The 21571-nt window shown below is 37.1% G+C and overlaps 1 protein-coding gene across 4 annotated transcripts in view; it reads right to left on the bottom strand.

Annotated features, from left to right (window-relative positions):
- Positions 1 to 21571, bottom strand: part of LOC124353755 (E3 ubiquitin-protein ligase RNF144A) — a 273539-nt gene that overhangs the window by 140152 nt on the left and 111816 nt on the right. For all 4 annotated transcript variants that reach the window (XM_046803744.1, XM_046803745.1, XM_046803746.1 and 1 more), the window contains one exon: positions 2090 to 2148. The gene's annotated coding sequence lies outside the window, so the exon portion shown is untranslated. The remainder of the gene's footprint in view (positions 1 to 2089; positions 2149 to 21571) is intronic.

Raw genomic sequence — 21571 nt, 5'->3', positions numbered from 1 at the left:
AATCATTTGCGGCAAAGTGTATATTACAAGTACATCAGTATGTGTAGGATAAAGCACAGATACATTTTATCTTCAAGGCTAAATGACTACATGTTATTTTTTGAATGGTAAAGCCAAAAATGAAAGATTGGAGAGATAGTATTACTCTCCCTAAACTGTGCACTGAAAAAGGAGCACCGTACCACTTAGAACCGCTGTTCCCGCAGTACAGCTCTGTACCTGTTTTGCGGAACCCGTATTGCAGGCGCTCTTAAGTTCTTATTTATGTAACGTCTGCTGCTACGTTAGAGATAAACATTACATAGCTTCATTATTACTCGTACATAATTTCATTACATTATTAAAAGGCTTTTTACAAGCTTTTAATTATTTATTTCTATATTATACTTTTATTAAAATATTTTCTTTAATATTTTTTTCACCGTGTTAGAAAATCTCTTCTTAAGACCAATTTTATTCTGTACTGAAACGACTTTGTTTTCTGCTTGACAGCACCAGGGATACCATTCGAGTCTAACACATACACACCACCAGAGTTACAAAACAGAGTTACACGGTAATTTTCCATACTAATGCATGATAATATTGTGTACAAGGCAGCGTACACAACCAGCAGCGTCGCCTATACCATCAAACGTATTATATCATGTAAATAATAATCTAGTTGTAGTATACGTACTAATAATTACACACAATGGTAAATTAATTGAATTTCACATCAAATAAATTAAATTGCTGTCTTAATTGTTATAAATATTTCAATTGATTATACAAGATGCAATTAAAATTCTGCAGAGTGTACTTTACGAATGAACATCATTTTAAAGCTGGATTCAAATTCAAATATACCTTTTTTGAAAAAGACCACATTTACATTGTTTGGCAATGTAATTTTTCTTAAAAAGGTTAATTTTGTGTTCATAAGGTGAACTATAAGTTACAAAATAAAGGTTCATGCAAAATGTCAAATACTTGAGTCAGTTCCTTCTCCAAATACCGCGTGGACAGACAGACAGTTAGGAATGAAACTTTCCAGCCTCTCGAATGACAGGCTTTGTTAACGTTTAACTAAATTTGTATTTATAACTATTTCATACCACTAAACTGTTCACATTTTATCATCTATTGAGCTTTAGCGAAGGATGCTGGCAAAATTGGTCAAACAAAGCAGACTTGAACTTTGACATGAATCTAAATTTTTATATAGGAAACATTGAGTACAATTTTGGTGCTGCCACTTTATGTTTCTGAACTTTAGTAAACTTGAATGTTTAGTAAGAGAGACTTGATAAGATATCTTGTCAACAGATTAAGCTCTATACCTGAATTTGACACGAATCTAAATTTTTATATAGGAAAAATTGAGTACAATTTTGGTGCTGCCACTTCATGTTGCTGAGCTTTAGTAAACTTGAATGTTTAGTAAGAGAGACTTGATAAGATATCTTGTCAACAGATTAAGCTCTAGACCTGAATTTAACACGAATCTAAATTTCTGTATAGGAAACATTGAGTTCAATTAGGTTGATTCCATTTCATATTTTTTTCAGTGAACTTTAACGTTTAGTAAGATATATCGAGAACAAATTAAGCTATAGAGTTGAAATTTGAATACATAGATATTTCTTAATGAACCTGGTCAAATTCATGTTTTTTCTGTCTATCCGCAGGATATTTCTGTAATTAACTGAGCAAGCATGAAATTTAGCATGAAACGTCAACGAATTCTGGCCTACTGCTACTTTGCAATACACAGGAATAATATAAACTATAAATAGTTATTACTACAATTTGCACTACTCATAATATTTTTTAAATATTGGATATACTCCAATCATTTTTGGTTTTTGATTAAGCTAAAAATAATTAGAGTGAACGAGTACTTGTGGAATATATACAATTTTATTATTAAGTGTAAACTCTATGTTAGATGCTCCATTTACGAAATAAGGATATTTTTTATCAAAACACATAATTCGGTGATCATTTACGGTTGTACACAATTAATTTGTTCAACATACTTTATCGTGTATTTGTCACGCTGTTGTGTAAAGTACACCCTCGTCTTACAGTTAGTTTATTAACTCACCTAACTGATCAACAACACCAGCATTGCGTCTACACCTGGACTGCCAGACAGCGCAAACTCTGAAACAAACCATGGAACTCACGTTAATGACATGGAATTTAAACATACTACACCCTGGCGTTTTATATGCCTTCTGGTAATTCCTAATCTGACGAAGTTCTTATTTCTAAGGTTAGATTTATTTATACAGGTAATGCAGCTTTTGTGAATACATGTAATATCTTTCAGTTTCTATCACAGAAAGAAAAGACATGTTTAAAGTCAAGTAGTATCCTATTAAAATATTAATACAGGCCATATTAATATTAATAAACCTTTCAAATTCTGGAAACGTGTTATTGTTACATATTCACCATGTTCATGTTCATTCATACTGGCAATACCTAGAAATACAAAGATGAATCCGAATATACATTCTTAATTTACTAGGTTAGCCAGTTTACGTAAACATTGTAAAAAATAAGTACAGTACAGTTTAGTATAAATATTAATATTTTGACTAAAATCACTTATGGTACCATTCAAGAGAGAAATCTAAATGGACGCGCACCAAATCATGCAAAACCACGAAACTAATTAAGAAAACTCTGCATCCACGCCATAAATAATGCCGGCTTTTTGCTTGTTAGCCGTCCGTCCGTCCGGAGTAATTAATTAAGAAGGAAACATTGATCGAGGGCGGCTCCGTCAGGGATAATTTTACTTTGGAAGGCTTTCAACTCGGAAACAACCGACTACCACGGAGGCGTTGGTAATTGAAATAATCGCTGGAGCAGACACCTCAACTTTGACGGGGAGAGTGGTTAATAACAACTAATAACCAGTCCATTATCAATTACCAGCCGTACCCCGCGGCTTCGTCCGCACCACTACTGTACAATAGGGGTGTCTTAGGCAACCCTTTTTAGTGGCATTCCATGCATCCTTAGAATTTCATACTGATATTAAAAGACATATACAGCCCCAATTAACAAAAAAACCAAAACCGTTGATTAAAAAGATAAACGTGTTTATACCAATTTAAGGGAACTTAGCAGAAGAAATCCTGTATACATCTTACTACTTATTGATTAAAATGTTTGTATACTTTACAGAACTTTTTTTACTGATTTCTGAAAATAGTGTGACAAAGTGATTATCTACTGGAGAACGATATAAGCTTACTTGATAGGCGTAATCTTATCCACATAGAAAGTTAAATGCGATACTTTAACAACCAACGAAGGAATTGTAGCCCCAGAAGTGTTGTACGTTATTAGTAACAATGTTAGTTGCGCCTTAATAACAAAAAATAATTTCATAGGTGGCTGTTGGCAAAGATTTTATATTTTTCATGGGTGATTTATTAATTTACTTTAGGTGTAAGTCATTTTAATCCGGTACACGAAAACGCTCCCAATAATATCTTTTACGCTTCATTTAACTTTTTTTTTCTCTGGCCGAATGGTCTAAGACATGAGTTATAGATGGCACAGGTTAAAATCCTGTCTTGTGACCTTTGCACTTTTTATCAGTACCATCGACCTTGTACTGTACTGCTCTCCCCCTTATTCTGTTTGATAGGATCCTTGCACAGGCGAGTGACCCATGAGGACGGGCAGAATAAGGCTCAAAAGAGGATTGGACTCCTCTTTATAAAAAAAATTACTTCTGGAGTAAGTGAGTTTAATCCGTTAGACAAAATGCTCCCAAAATATCTTTTATGTGGCTCAGTTACACATACACCTCCGGCGTAGGTCGGTTTAATCTGTTAGACGAAATGCTTCCAATAATATTTTTTACGTGGCAGGGTTAAACATCTACTTCCAGTGAGAGTTTAATCCTGCAGACGAAAACGCTTCCAATAATATCTTGTCGCGCGCGTGGGCGATTGTTGTTCATTTGAGGCAGAAACCGGGCGGTTGCGATTATACTCGTACTTTTGAAAACATCACACTCACAGAGTAAAACGTGTGTGGCGAATTATCACCGATTACAGTAGGCCTAACTCTTACGATACCATCACAATTTATGTAGTTTCATTATACGATACATGCTAATGGAGATTTTACCCTACACATGGTGGAAAGGGTTGATGCAATGCAAATATTGAGGTTAGCTCCAATTCGCCTTCAGTTTAGTGCAGTGAAATCTGGCACTATTACAGACTTGAGTATTCCGTCTGTCTGTCTGTCTGTCTGTCTGCAGGACATTTCGACGTGAAATTTTGCATGGCACCTGTTACACAACATGGGGTCCAACGTTAACCCGCTTTGTTTATAAAGGGGTAGTAAACATACATTATAATTTGTTACTCGTAAAAATATGTTTAATGCAATGTTCACTACATTGCACTGAGTAGCTCTGTAGGCTCATCACAGTAATAAAGCACACATACAATTCTTTACAGAATTATAGTTCTCTCCAAGTGTCAAAATCTATCGTAAACCTCAATCTAAAAAAAAAACAACCACATAAACTATTGAAATAAAGAAAAACATACCTTTGAAGTAAGTGAGATTAAATAGAGAACACAATTGCTGTTGAGATGTTTTCTTAGAGAAAGAAGATGGAACCGACAATTACAAACTTTGATAAACAACTGAAGAACCGACTACAGTGGTGGCCATTTTGATTTTAGCCTCGTAAGAACGACGTTAATCCTCATTCATGTTTACGACCGTATTGATAGTCGTAGAATTATGGGGAATTTCTCACATGAAAAATATAACAAATATGCATCAAAACGTGTATTTAGTTTTTCCGAAATTTTTATTGGTTATTCAGAAAAGAAAACTTACAATTTTTGTACTTAATCATTTAAATATTTAAAAAGTATAAACATTACAAGAGAATCTAAAATAAAAAGTGTTTTCATACATATTAATAAGACCTTTAAAATGAGACACCTGCCATAACGCTACGGTAAAAACAAGGGCGTAAAATTACATGGGGTTTATTTAACATTGTTCTTATGGGGGGGGGAGGGATTCAAGGTCGTTTCATTAAACCCGGCTCTCAGTATTTCCTACTCGGCCACCACATTGGCGTACTTCTCACTTATGGCGAAAAAGTGTGCGAGCCCAACTTCTTTATTTTCCAAGCTCTCTATTAACGTCATGAGTGATCGTAGAACTGTTTTAAAATTTTTGAATTTTCTCGTAAAACAGGTTTAATTTTTCAATAGTTTTAACACACTATATTTTTCCTGGTTTGAGGTTTGTTTTTGACGATGTAAGGCTTGTGAAGGAAACCGGATTTTTTCCGGACATTTGCAATCCATCGTTCAGTGATACAAAAAATCAGTAACACTACGAATGGTGTGGTTATTCGTAAGTGGTTGGTCGACGAATGCAGACCTATTGTGTGTGACATGTATTCTGTAGTTCAGTTTTAATAATCAGTGTTGTGTTCAGTTTTTTATTAAGGTGCACGGGTTAGAGTTAGTGAAGTTAACACACAACATGGTGGTTGTGATTCCTAACTTACGCGTGTCGCAACACTAATTATGAGTTAGATTAGTTATTTACCTGCAGAAGAGATCAGATTGCAGATCTCGAAATGTAGTGTTGCTGATTTTTTTTTTATAACTGAACTATATTTTTGATCCTTCAATTCACAGAGGTCTTATTTTAAATATGTTGGCGTTACTATTTCAACACAACTTCGAATTTAGTGTCAGAAGAAAAGAACCCTTCGTAGATATATACCGCTTACAAATCTTTTCTATAAGATAAGCTCTTTGCCGTTCCGTTGCTGCATTTTTAACATGATCAGACAAAGACAGTAAAGGTGGCACGGAATTGACCAGATCGGACCGCTACGTGCCGAAACGTGATATGTGGAGCACAACGTTCGCGTGTGAGCCGCCCCAAGGTCAAACTGAGGACGCTACGTAACGTTGAGCAGTAGGCTTCGAATAAAAAGTGCTACTTATTGACAGGCAGAGGAAGAGGACGAGGGCGACAGTAAATTCGTCAGAGTTACGTTCGCAGGGAGGCCAGTCGACGCTTACGCCGAGGTGTCACGCGGCAGTCCGCCCCGCCGATCGATGTCCTTTCCCACTACGCAATACAACCGCTGGCCTGGTCTCCAGGCCTACTCCTTTACTGCTGGGTCTACCCTAATTGGAATAGTACCAAAACATCCCCATTCACACCACCCAATCCCCTACATACAGAAAACGAAATCCAAAATCCCCTCCATTCCAAGCACATAAAAACTCCTTTAACAAAAATAATAATTTGAAAACCATGTACTTTTTACTCGATGATGTTTACAAATTATCAAAAACAAAACGATAGAAAATTGGCATTTGGGATATAATTGCAATTCCAGTAAAGTTTGGGTATCAATCAATAATTATTGTGTTAAATATGGTTTTTATCCATGAGCTGTTGTTATTACAGCGTCTGGTATTTCACGCTGGCTCAGACCTGACTCCTAGATTCTGGAGTCATATTTGTCCGAAGGGATCCAAATAAAACAAGCCAGCGATGAAGAAGCTCAAAACAAACATTTACATCGTTTCGACATCAGAGACATCAAGACTAAAAAAATAATATGATAATAATAATATATATTAATGTAATGAAAGTAACTAAAACCCTTTTAAAAATCTTTTTATTGACATACACGTGTTTCGGTTTTTAACCATCTTCAGTGTACATTAACCTCTAAATAAATAAATAAATAATAAACAATTATATATACACATGTGGACCTTTTAAACATAAATGTTAAATTTAAATGACACAGTTGTAATTTTCTTATTAGTAATCTGTATTTAATATTTTAATTTTTTCAAAAATTGGATTTGTCTTATTTTGCAGATTACTATTTAAAATGTTATGAGGATCTTTATTATAATTTAGATAGATATGTAATTCTTCTTTTGTGTTTAATTTCTCTCCTTTCCTTTCGATATCTAAAATTTCATGTTCTTTTCAATATTTGTGTAGTTATGGTCAGTCTCCAATAAGTGTTCAGCAAAATTCGATTTTATTGTAGACATGTTATTTGTTTTCAAAGCTTGTATGTGTTCTTTAAACCTTTTATTAAAATTTCTTCCAGTTTGCCCGATATAATAGCTTTCACAGTCACTACAGTTAATTTTGTATCCTCCAGATTGTTTGTATTATTATTCTTGTTTGTCATCATTTTGGTTCACTTTGTTTTCAATAAGTTTAAATAATGTATTATGTCTTGTTTGGTGACTGATGGAGAATTTTGAATTTTGAAAGGTTTTTCGAACAGCTTTGTTTAATTTAGTATTGAATGGTACACACACACACACACACACACACACACACACACACACACACACACACACACACACACACACACACACACACACACACACACACACACACACACACACACACACACACACACACACACACACACACACACACATATATATATATATATATATATATATATTTGAATTTCTGTAGTATTAGGATTAGGTAGTATTTTGTTGGTTTTGTTGATTTTTCTTGTTTTCTTCTTAATCATTTTGTGTACAATTTGGGGTTGATATCCATTTTTGACAGCTAGGTATTTTATTATTTTTATTTCTTTATTTTTATTCTCATCACTCATTGGTATATTTAACATTCTGTTTACCATTGAGTGAACAGAATGTTTAATATAATATATTTATTATATTATAATAAAATAATAATATATTTATTTTCTGAAACACAGGAGTTAGAAAACAATTACAGCGGTACAAACTTAACTTAATTTAAATGCCAGGTCTGACCAGTACAATGTTGCCGAATAATGTGACAATCATATAAAACACGTAAGAAAGCCTGTAAGAGAAGATAAAGGTGAAACCTCCAAGACCAAGCCTGTGTGGAGGGACAATTTAAATTACAACATTTGAAACAGGCTTATACGGTTACAATGTTATTATGAAACAGATTATAAACTCCCAAACTTTAAACAATTATATTGAATACAACAATATCCAATCCAGATGAAGTGGCAGTCTTATTGCATCAACAGATGCTTAATCGAGTGCACTATGATGTTTCCGATACGATCTCTAAGAACGGTGGAACAACCGAGTTTTTTACACATAATTTTGCTAAGATAGGAAGAGTGGATTCAATTCGAATGTTGAGTTTACATCCAGTTCACCTTCCTCTTATAGATAACATAGGATGCAATAGGAGGAAGGTGAACTGGAGCTAAACTCAACATTCTAATTTAATCAACCGTTCCTACCATAGCTACGTTATGTGTATATATGACTATTATACCTCATTCACACTATTCGTTATTTATGGTCCATTACTGTTAGGCAACACTTACATTTATGATTCTTTACACGGGCTGTAACAATTGTAAGTGAAATAAACAGCTACTGTCAGTAATTGAGATGAATCTGGCAGGAGGCCCGGGGTGAGTGCCAACCCGGAGTTTGGTGTGCGACACCTCCCTCCTCCTCACTTCTCCTGCCGTGGTGGCAGCTTCAGTTTAGTGTCAAGCTAACTGAATCTGGCAGGAGGCCCGGGGTGTGTGCCAACCCGGAGTTTGGTGTGCGACACCTCCCTCCTCCTCACTTCTCCTGCCGTGGTGGCAGCTTCAGTTTAGTGTCAAGCTAACTGAATCTGGCAGGAGGCCCGGGGTGTGTGCCAACCCGGAGTTTGGTGTGCGACACCTCCCTCCTCCTCACTTCTCCTGCCGTGGTGGCAGCTTCAGTTTAGTGTCAAGCTAACTGCCTTTGCCTCTAAAACGGGGAACCTTTACACAGATAATGTGACTGCAGTAAATGTTGAAATTACGACACCCTCTAACAAAAAAATAATACTTTTGAACACATTGAAAATAAAGTAAACTACAATGGTAATGGACTAGGAATTATCCCAAATCTCTACGATTTCACTGCAGTGACTGTGAAATTATTATATTCCATATATTTTTGAACATGACAAAAAAGAGCCATTGAAAACAAATAAAGTGTCCGTAATTAACTCAAAATTCGCTGAACACTTATTATAAACTAACGATAATCACAAACATATTAATAATTTTATTCATAATTCGACGTAAAGAGAAACATTACATATAAAGAAAGCATTACTCATTTCTTTAAATTATCACCAAAGTTCTCAAAACCGTCTGGGTGAAATTGAAAAAAAAAGAAATACACAATCAATAAAAAATATTAAGCATTAAATAAATAAAAAACTGATTATAACTAAATCACTGATATATGAATTTAACATACGTTTAAAATTTTCCATATGTGGTTATTAAATTGTTTTATAAACGAAGAGTTACAGTTTGTTTCAGTTACTAATGTGGTAAACAGTTCACAACTAAACAAAGATTCGTATACAGAATCGAAATAAGTCCAAAAGTTTACAAATGTTTTGTCAAATACAACTTTTGAGGCGCGGTGTAGTGTTTTTTTCTGTTTTTAGTAAACTTGGCCCATTTCCCAACGACGATTTCTGCACGAGGAACCGTGCAAGTGGAAAAATACTGATACAATGGATTGTGGTCCAAGCAGGATTTCGATTTGGATTTTGTGTACTCAACAGCTGAACACTTGGACAATTGAAAATCCTTGAGCGATTTTCATGACCTAACACTTTATGAATATTCTGGTAAAAATACATTACTATGTTGATAAAAACTTGTACATTTTATGAGTGTCTACAAATCATCGTCGTTTGTATTACATTCCGCAAGTTGTGTTTCTTCTTTCATCGAACAATATGGTTTGGAAAACGTACGATTTGAACCCTAAATTTGATGTGTAGTGTATCTATACAGTCCTTAGAGTACACAGCTGATTGTTTAAAGACACGAATTGGGTATTAAAATACAGCAACTGGTCGAAGAAAACCCAGACAAGAACTAGGACTAAGTGAACTCTTGTAGGTAGTGTATGTAGCGCACATAGACTTGCATATAGTACACTTGAGTGCCTATAGGTTACGGAACATGAGGGCATAGGAAACCAGACATCGTCTCAAGATCAAGGAAATGTAACCTTCACAAGACTGGCTGACCTTGATAGACCGTCTGTTTTTTTCAGTCCAACTACTCTTCAATAATTTATAGCATGTGCTTTCTTCGACACTACATGTTAATGCGTGAACTCCTGAATTTTAATGCGTAGTAGTTCCTGAATATTGTAACACGCAACTTGGTAGTAAATGCAACAAAGTAGATTAGCAGCGACTTCATTAGAAGTGTCAATCATTGACCGTTTGAAGCAAACATTTGAGACAAATTTGAAAACAAATAATTGAAGATAAGAGGCCATACGATTGGAGAGTTTAAAAGCACTGGCCGATCTGATGCCGGATAATAAGAAGAATTGAAGTAACGAGGCTCGACCTCCGTGTCCTCTCACTGGCCTTTCCAAGTACAGTTTCTGGTGCACAGACTCACTCTCTCTGTGTGAGTTGGAATTGCAAATTCAACTGCAGAACCACCCTTTCATCATTTAACTGATCACTATGTCCCAAATCAGTTAGCCCAAACGTTTAACCACAAAGAGTTATTCATTCATCCTATACCGATCGGTTATTTCACACAGGTACAAGTTTGTGCCGTTCGTCATCAAGAAGTGTTTCAAAATCTGTCTCGATCGTTAAAATTAAAATATTTAAACCACTACACCAAGAGTGGAAGACAAAAAAGACAAAATTTTCGAATAATTTTAAATTCACTATGTGTTTCGACGTCCAGGATGCCAAAACACACAAGGACGAAGGTGTATTGTATGAATGTATACATTTACAGCTACAAATATTTTAACTGTGCGTTTTTCAGCTGATAATTATAATATTAGTTGTTAGACAGATGTCATAATTAACATCAAAGCCTTCCGGTTCACACCGCGTCAAAACATTGCTCACACAATTAACATCTTGAAATATTTCGGCCTCGCTGTGGACAGCCAAGTTCAGTCAACAGATGCTAAACCGAAACTGGCGAAACAGATGTTGTGTTGAAAATTCCAAGAAGTTAATTATTGTATTAGCAATTTTTCGACACGGTGTGAACCGGAAGACGTTGATGTTAGTTATGATTATTATTGTTTTAACTTCCTTGTACAAATATTAACATAACGGTATTTAAAGCTGTTGGAATTACTTGTGATGACGACAAAAATCACAATAAAATGTAAATGCTGAACAAATCGTGTTGCTTGTCTACACGATATTTATCTCCATCGATGTTTCAGAGATTCTAATGAGACAGAAAGGACGCCGAGGTCACGACTGAGACTAGTGTGCTGTGCAGCAAGTAGCCAGCAGAGCGAGGTCACCCTGTCCCCTTAATCCTTGTTATAGTCTGACCTTTCACACCCCCACCACACCCACTCCACCCATAAATAAACTACTAAAATAAAATACGAACCTCCACATGTTATTCGTGAAAATATTTCACCCTAAAACCTTCTTCTGTCACAGTAAAGAAAACAAGTTTATTTATTTCAACAATTTTCAAAAACCATACCCCAACGTTGGACTAAATCATTATGGCATTTATTCACTTTTCATACTTAGACCAAGAGCGTACTCTAATTTATTTTTAACAGTTTCAAAGAACCATATCATTTCACACCTGACACCCACTCGTCGAACGTATGGTAAATAATGCAAAACAAGTACGCGGTTCTAACGCAATGCAAATCCAGTTACGTAATGGTTATCGTAACACTGACCACTAACATAAATCTGAGCATTGTGCATTATAAACATCCGCATCACGATGCACAAAAGAAGTTCGACAAAAACTTGTTACGCAACGTGACCTTGACAACAAAAAGGGAACTTGTCGCCGCGGTACAAATCGTTTATGCAGAACGACCGTGGCTTATATCTACGTAATCGTTCTCCTAGGCCGACACGCTCGCTGTCGTTAGTGTGAGTTGGCAACAATGATGTAACGGAATTTTCGGAAATGAGAATCAATGACTTAATGAAAACTGCCTTAGGTCTAATCTAAAAGGTATTATTATACTGACAAGTTATTTTCAGGAGAGTGTACGCTTATTAAAAATTATTATTCTTTTAGAGCATACAAATACTTTGTGATCGGAATGTACGAAATTAAGACCAAGCATAATTTTATATATACTAACATTAAAACAATAAATCTAGTAACGTGGATTCTTATGTCTTACGATTGTTACAATAGTTTGAAATAGCACGAGCATTTCATCCTCATTTAATATTACTAAGGATAAAGCAAACAGGATATGAACCATCATTATTCAACATTAATAAAAAGTTATAAAAACTATAGTTTATGTGTTAAACAATCAATTACCAAATTTCGCGTGATACAAAATAACAATTGGTAGAATCCATACATAAATTGTTGAATTCAGTCCAATCGGTACTAACCCGCATGCGTGATACAAATAACAACTGGTACAACCGGTGCCTTACTTGTTCAGTGCAATCCAGTCGGTACCAACCCACATGAAATAACAACTGGTACAGCCGGTGCTTTACTTGTTTGGTTCAGTCCAGTCGGTACCAACCCGCATGCGTGATACAAATAACAACTGGTACAACCGGTGCCTTATTTGTTCAGTTCAGTCCAGTCGGTACCAACCCGCATGCGTGATACAAATAACAACTGGTACAACCGGTGCCTTATTTTTTCAGTTTAGTCCAGTCGGTACGAACCCGCATGCGTGATACAAATAACAACTGGTACAACCGGTGCCTTATTTGTTCAGTTCAGTCTAGTCGGTACCAACCCGCATGCGTGATACAAATAACAACTGGTACAATCGGTGCCTTATTTGTTCAGTTCAGTCTAGTCGGTACTAACCCGCATGCGTGATACAAATAACAACTGGTACAACCGGTGCCTTATTTGTTCAGTTCAGTCCAGTCGGTACCAACCCGCATGCGTGATACAAATAACAACTGGTACAACCGGTGCCTTATTTGTTCGGTTCAGTCTAGTCGGTACCAACCCGCATGCGTGATACAAATAACAACTGGTACAATCGGTGCCTTATTTGTTCGGTTCAGTCAAGCCGGTACCAACCCGCATGCGTGATACAAATAACAACTGGTACAACCGGTGCCTTATTTGTTCGGTTCAGTCCAGCCGGTACCAACCCGCATGCGTGATACAAATAACAACTGGTACAACCGGTGCCTTATTTGTTCGGTTCAGTCAAGCCGGTACCAACCCGCATGCGTGATACAAATAACAACTGGTACAACCGGTGCCTTATTTGTTCAGTTCAGTCTAGTCGGTACCAACCCGCATGCGTGATACAAATAACAACTGGTACAATCGGTGCCTTATTTGTTCAGTTCAGTCTAGTCGGTACCAACCCGCATGCGTGATACAAATAACAACTGGTACAACCGGTGCCTTATTTGTTCGGTTCAGTCCAGCCGGTACCAAACCGCATGCGTGATACAAATAACAACTGGTACAACCGGTGCCTTATTTGTTCGGTTCAGTCAAGCCGGTACCAACCCGCATGCGTGATACAAATAACAACTGGTACAACCGGTGCCTTATTTGTTCAGTTCAGTCTAGTCGGTACCAACCCGCATGCGTGATACAAATAACAACTGGTACAATCGGTGCCTTATTTGTTCGGTTCAGTCTAGTCGGTACCAACCCGCATGCGTGATACAAATAACAACTGGTACAATCGGTGCCTTATTTGTTCAGTTCAGTCTAGTCGGTACCAACCCGCATGCGTGATACAAATAACAACTGGTACAACCGGTGCCTTATTTGTTCAGTTCAGTCTAGTCGGTATCAACCCGCATGCGTGATACAAATAACAACTGGTACAATCGGTGCCTTATTTGTTCAGTTCAGTCTAGTCGGTACTAACCCGCATGCGTGATACAAATAACAACTGGTACAATCGGTGCCTTATTTGTTCAGTTCAGTCTAGTCGGTACCAACCCGCATGCGTGATACAAATAACAACTGGTACAACCGGTGCCTTATTTGTTCAGTTCAGTCTAGTCGGTACCAACCCGCATGCGTGATACAAATAACAACTGGTACAATCGGTGCCTTATTTGTTCAGTTCAGTCTAGTCGGTACCAACCCGCATGCGTGATACAAATAACAACTGGTACAATCGGTGCCTTATTTGTTCAGTTCAGTCAAGTCGGTACTAACCCGCATGCGTGATACAAATAACAACTGGTACAATCGGTGCCTTATTTGTTCAGTTCAGTCTAGTCGGTACCAACCCGCATGCGTGATACAAATAACAACTGGTACAATCGGTGCCTTATTTGTTCAGTTCAGTCTAGTCGGTACCAACCCGCATGCGTGATACAAATAACAACTGGTACAACCGGTGCCTTATTTGTTCAGTTCAGTCTAGTCGGTACCAACCCGCATGCGTGATACAAATAACAACTGGTACAATCCGTGCCTAATTTGTTCAGTTCAGTCTAGTCGGTACCAACCCGCATGCGTGATACAAATAACAACTGGTACAACCGGTGCCTTATTTTTTCAGTTTAGTCCAGTCGGTACGAACCCGCACGCGTGATACAAATAACAACTGGTACAACCGGTGCCTTATTTGTTCAGTTCAGTCTAGTCGGTACTAACCCGCATGCGTGATACAAATAACAACTGGTACAACCGGTGCCTTATTTTTTTCAGTTTAGTCCAGTCGGTACGAACCCGCACGCGTGATACAAATAACAACTGGTACAATCGGTGCCTTATTTGTTCAGTTCAGTCTTGTCGGTACCAACCCGCATGCGTGATACAAATAACAACTGGTACAACCGGTGCCTTATTTGTTCAGTTCAGTCTTGTCGGTACTAACCCGCATGCGTGATACAAATAACAACTGGTACAACCGGTGCCTTATTTGTTCAGTTCAGTCCAGTCGGTACTAACCCGCATGCGTGATACAAATAACAACTGGTACAATCGGTGCCTTATTTGTTCAGTTCAGTCTAGTCGGTACCAACCCGCATGCGTGATACAAATAACAACTGGTACAATCGGTGCCTTATTTGTTCAGTTCAGTCCAGTCGGTACTAACCCGCATGCGTGATACAAATAACAACTGGTACAATCGGTGCCTTATTTGTTCAGTTCAGTCTAGTCGGTACCAACCCGCATGCGTGATACAAATAACAACTGGTACAATCGGTGCCTTATTTGTTCAGTTCAGTCTAGTTGGTACCAAACCGCATGCGTGATACAAGTAACAACTGGTACAACCGGTGCCTTATTTGTTCAGTTCAGTCTAGTTGGTACTAAACTGCATGCGTGATACAAATAACAAATGGTACAACCCGTGCCTAATTTGTTTCTCACTTTAAGGATAACCTTTTTATATTAAAATTAGATACAGACGGTATAGAATATGGTTATAATTTGTTAACTGCTTTCCTTATTATTGGAACTAAACATTGTATTTGACGTCTTAAGCGAACTCGGTACCAGATATGATATCTATGCCAGCATTAATGTCGCTTTAATCTACAAACCCATTACACATTGTAAAAGGCTATTTATTGTTTCCACAGAAGTTGAAGTATTATGCAAAATTGTTTTAAACTGAGCACCTAGTGTAGTTTTTGGGTTTCTCTTTAACTGTGTACATGGCGCGACAGCAAAACTGCGATAACTTTACCCAAAAAGAAAACAGCAAACTGAAAGGATGTATTATTTAAAATCATAATGTTATACACAAGTTCACTTCACAAGCAGGACAAGCAAAACTAGCGAGTAAGTTACAGTGTTCAAATTTCTAAGCTGTAAAGAAAGGACAAGTTTTCTTCCCATAATTTAGAAAAACTTGTTTTGGTAATTTTATATCCTTATTAAGCTATTTAAAAAAATTTTGCAACGTGTAGCGTAGAATGAGACTGGGAACGAACTTTGGACTCTAATCCTCTAACGAACTTTAGACTCACATTATCCAATCAGACAAGTAGTAGTACAAAGGCAGACACAGCACAGAGATATAACACAAAGCATAGAAAATGAAAATGCTTGGTATTTTATTATTTGGAGTTTAGCCAGTTAGTAACTATCAGTTTTGGGCAGTAAGCATTCGTGAACGTAGTAGCTGCCACTTTATAATTTTGATTAAAAAAAAAATATATATATATATATATATATATATATATATATCAAAATTTTTCCAAAATGCATATACTTGGCAGAGTCATCAATTATCAATTGCATTGTTTTGAAAGCTGGCCGGCAAGACTCTCCTAAATTCAGGTTTGCTATTCAAACTGTTTTTTTGTTTAAACCTTGAAAGAACCCAGAAATTGATTGTAAAGAAAGAATTGATTGTGCCGAACCAATTTACATTGTTGTAATTATGGAGAAGGGTTGCACTAAAGAGCTTCAAATCAAACGAAGAACTTATTCAGCTACTCACACTATAAAAATACGATTGTTGAGAAAGACGTGTTATTGTTGACAAGCTCGGCCACAGTCTCCCACACGGAAAAGACGTCATCCATTGTCTCCTGTCCAGACCTGGCCCACTCAGCCTCTTGTTTCACTTGAATGTTCAACTGATTGACGGCTTCTCTACCTTCACAGCAGAAGGTCAGGAATGTTACAGTATGTCCATGTATACCATGTAAGAGCCTAACTGTGGAGGCGCGTTGTTATGAAAAAAGAGGGAAAAATTGTAATTAAAGAACTCAATTTCTCCACATTCCTTCAGAGAATAGAAGAAACAATCCTAACTCTAACGTCTCAACGAGATTGGTAACTAGGAGGAATATACACAATGTCCTAGTTTTGTGTTAGGCTTCGTAAATTGCATTTAGTATATCTGTATTCCAGCGAGAACTCCCAATCTGTTACCTATCCTGTGCTCCGTATAGCCTGGAAATAAATTATTTCACTAACAGTGATGAAAAACATTTGTACCTTCCCAACAATATATCATTATCTCGAAATAAACACCTTTTCAGCTTAAGAAAGACAACAATGTTAAAAAAAAACTGTAATGTTACGTTAAATTTAACTGCTAATTTCAAAATTTCAGTTTTTCGAGTCGGTATTCGTGCAAAATCCTACCATCTGAACATATATGCAAATACTTGTATCATTAAATAGAAATTTAATAGTCTGTCAGCACAATCAACACTGGTTACACTGTGAATTGCACACCACGTAAATCGCTATAACTACTTTTGATGTTATTGGTTATAGACGCAGGATTTATCATCGCTAAGTAAAGAAAATATGAAAACATCTTAGCAAATTCAATAAGCTTTTTTACTTTGGAATTTTCCTTTATACAGAAATTACTGTATCCAAAATATGTTATACGGTATGTCGGTCCCTGAAGCCTAAAAGCTCATTATGGTACCCATTCAGTACCTTTACTTCTTCGTCAAAAACTTTGCACACCATAATATTAGTTGATATGTCAAAGATTTCAGAGGAACTCTCAAAATTATGATTTTAATTCTAATTTCAAAGCAAATTTTCACAGTTATTACAGCTAAGGTACACTTACATTTTGTGTAGGTTATTTGTAGATATATTAGCAAACACCTTGACCGTACTACGCACTTGAGTGCTACTACTTGCCAACACTGGACGTGGCTAATCTAAGCCATCTAATCCAATACAGCGTTCAATTAAAGTGATCTTAGTTCAAACAGCCAGAGTGGTCAGAAATTAGCCTTCTTGATATCGCTGATTTTGTACCACTAAGACCCTAAATTAAAAGTATCACTCGATAGGTCAGCAGATGCTTGTCCTATCGGTGTGTCTCAGGTGATTTCGCTACTTATTCACAAAAGAGATTTGAAAATTCGCAAACATTCAAATATGTACTTAAATCGAGTTAACCCCAGACTACGTCAGATGAGGTTACGCGATGCTGCCCGTCTCGAAGCTCAAGGTAAAAATAGAGAGAGCTACCCGTGTAGTTGTCTCACATGCGCACCTACGTTGTCTTTTTTGCGACCGAGAAGGTTGACATCGGAATCTTGTTCACCTTCTGCATGCTTGGCTTCACGTGAGTGTCTACTATCTCTTACAGAACTGGCATTGCGATCATTATGTCATCCTATCCTGCTAACACTGCTGCTGACTTCACGTGAGTGTCTTCTATCTCTTACAGAACTGGCATTGCGATCATTATGTCATCCTATCCTGCTAACACTGCTGCTGACTTCACGTGAGTGTCTACTATCTCTTACAGAACTGGCATTGCGATCATTATGTCATCCTATCCTGCTAACACTGCTGCTGACTTCACGTGTGTGTCTTCTATCTCTTACAGAACTGGCATTGCAGTCATTATGTCATCCTATCCTGCTAACACTGCTGCTGACTTCACGTGTGTGTCTTTTATCTCTTACAGAACTGGCATTGCGATCATTATGTCATCCTATCCTGCTAACACTGCTGCTGACTTCACGTGAGTGTCTTCTATCTCTTACAGAACTGGCATTGCGATCATTATGTCATCGTATCCTGCTAACACTGCTGCTGACTTCACGTGTGTGTCTTCTATCTCTTACAGAACTGGCATTGCGATCATCGAGTGTGCATGTCATCGACATCCTATCCTACTAACACTGCTACTGACTTCACGTGAGTGTCTTCTATTTCTTACAGAACTGGCATTGCGATTATTATGTCATCCTATCCTGCTAACACTGCTACTGACTTCACGTGAGTGTCTTCTATCTCTTACAGAACTGGCATTGCGATTATTATGTCATCCTATCCTGCTAACACTGCTACTGACTTCACGTGAGTGTCTACTATCTCTTACAGAACTGGCATTGCGATTATTATGTCATCCTATCCTGCTAACACTGCTACTGACTTCACGTGAGTGTCTTCTATCTCTTACAGAACTGGCATTGCGATTATTATGTCATCCTATCCTGCTAACACTGCTACTGACTTCACGTGAGTGTCTTCTATCTCTTACAGAATTGGCATTGCGATTATTATGTCATCCTATCCTGCTAACACTGCTACTGACTTCACGTGAGTGTCTTCTATCTCTTACAGAACTGGCATTGCGATTATTATGTCGTCCCATCCTTCTAACACTGCTACTGACTTCACGTAGGTGTCTTCTATCTCTTATAGAACTAGCATTGCGATTATTATGTCGTCCCATCCTGCTAACACTGCTACTGACTTCACGTGAGTGTCTTCTATCTCTTACAGAACTAGCATTGCGATTATTATGTCATCCTATCCTACTAACACTGCTACTGACTTCACGTGAGTGTCTTCTATCTCTTACAGAACTAGCATTGCGATTATTATGTCATCCTATCCTGCTAACACTGCTACTGACTTCACGTTAGTGTCTTCTATCTCTTACAGAACTGGCATTGCGATTATTATGTCGTCCCATCCTTCTAACACTGCTACTGACTTCACGTGAGTGTCTTCTATCTCTTACAGAACTGGCATTGCGATCATTATGTCATCCTATCCTGCTAACACTGCTACTGACTTCACGTGAGTGTCTTCTATCTCTTACAGAACTGGCATTGCGATTATTATGTCGTCCCATCCTGCTAACACTGCTGCTGACTTCACGTGTGTGTCTTCTATCTCTTACAGAACTGGCATTGCGATCATTATGTCATCCTATCCTACTAACACTGCTGCTGACTTCACGTGTGTGTCTTCTATCTCTTACAGAACTGGCATTGCGATCATTATGTCATCCTATCCTACTAACACTGCTACTGACTTCACGTGAGTGTCTTCTATCTCTTACAGAACTGGCATTGCGATTATTATGTCGTCCCATCCTGCTAACACTGCTGCTGACGTCACGTGAGTGCCTACTATCTCTTACAGAACTGGCATTGCGATCATTATGTCATCCTATCCTGCTAACACTGCTGCTGACTTCACGTGAGTGTCTTCTATCTCTTACAGAACTAGCATCACGGTCATCATGTCATCCCATCGTTCTAGCACTGCTGCTGACTTCACGTGAGTGTCTACTATCTCTTGCAGAACTAGTATAACGGTTATCATGTTATCCCGTCCAGCATACACTGCCATAATCCGAAGATCCCGGGTTCGATTGTAACTGTAGGGAAGTGATATGTATCTCAGACAATCTACGGCGACTACACTATCATAAGAGGAAACCACGTCTACGCAAAGTCAGAATTATAAGTAACAAAGAGTAATGCTTTTTAACATGCTTTTTGTTGTGATAACCCTAATAATAAACTAATCAACACACTTGATATGCAAGGAAGTACCAAACTTAGGTAAATATAAATTCCTTAAAATAGCGCGATTTTTATCTAATTGCAAATTTAAGACATTATTTTTAAAAAGTATTAGTTATGCATTAAAAATAGCAAAGGAAAACAATTACATTTATTTTTAAAATGGTTATAAACTCGTAATAGTTTAAAGTAGAGTGAATATTGAAATGAAGAAGAGATTCATCATACTTCGGTCGATATGAATAAACGCAAGCATTGTAACTTGATTCGGGAACACTGAAGTGCGGGTTTCAGCTGTCTGGCCCAGCTGTTTATTGGGAACGGGGTGTTTGCCGAGTTAATGGAAATCGCGAACCGAGCGCTTGCATACTTTAGGATTACAGACCTTGTCTTCGTGACAACGCAATCCTTATCAAAAAGCACTGCTTGAAAATATCTCTTCCATTATTATAAGAGTCTAGTGTTGTTGGAATTTGATAGAAGAAGAAGTGTCAAAATGGACACTCTCAACCCAGAGGAGCCCACTTTCAGCCCAATCAGCGAAGTCACCTAAAAGAGCTAGCTTTCTGAAGTCAAAGCTATAACTTTAGATACTTCCATTAGAACAAACCGTATCCAATAATCCTCAAGCCTACATTGATTCCACATAGTGAGTCATTGTTGGACAAGTCTGTTGATCGGCATAGACAAACCCTTTGGGCAAAATACAATAGACACGACACTTTGTTTTACCATTAAAATTACGTGAACACATACAGCCAAATATATAGGGAATAAACAAAACTAGTAATTAAAATATGTTTGCAAGCGTAAAGACCTAAAATATATATAGAGAAAAAAAGAACTAGTAATTAAAATAAGTTTATACGTTTAATAGGTTTTACTATACGTGAACAGATCGCTCGCCTATAATTAAGCTTTGAAACAAACTTGTATTTATTCTCTTCCACTAAACTTGTTAAATAACATATAGATACTGCACATTAGCCATTAAAATATGTTTTCTAGCTTAAAGACTTTAAGGGTACAACAGAATTTCGTATATTATATGATAATAAGTATCGAGATATATAAAATACATAAATGAACAAGATTTCTATTCGTGAATAGATCTCAATCTTACAGCACTGTTTTAGAAGTCGAAACTACAATCAGTAACAATAGACTGTATGCTAGCTACATGTACATTTAGGTAACTATATCTACATTAAAATTCTTCTAACTGTTAATCAGACAAACATACACATTATTGTAGTCAAGCAATACGGTATAAAGTTAATATTTTAAAATTTTA

This window comes from Homalodisca vitripennis, chromosome 2 (assembly GCF_021130785.1).
Source record: "Homalodisca vitripennis isolate AUS2020 chromosome 2, UT_GWSS_2.1, whole genome shotgun sequence".
NCBI classification, from domain to species: Eukaryota; Metazoa; Arthropoda; class Insecta; order Hemiptera; family Cicadellidae; genus Homalodisca; species Homalodisca vitripennis.
This window is presented reverse-complemented; position numbering and strand designations above follow the sequence as displayed.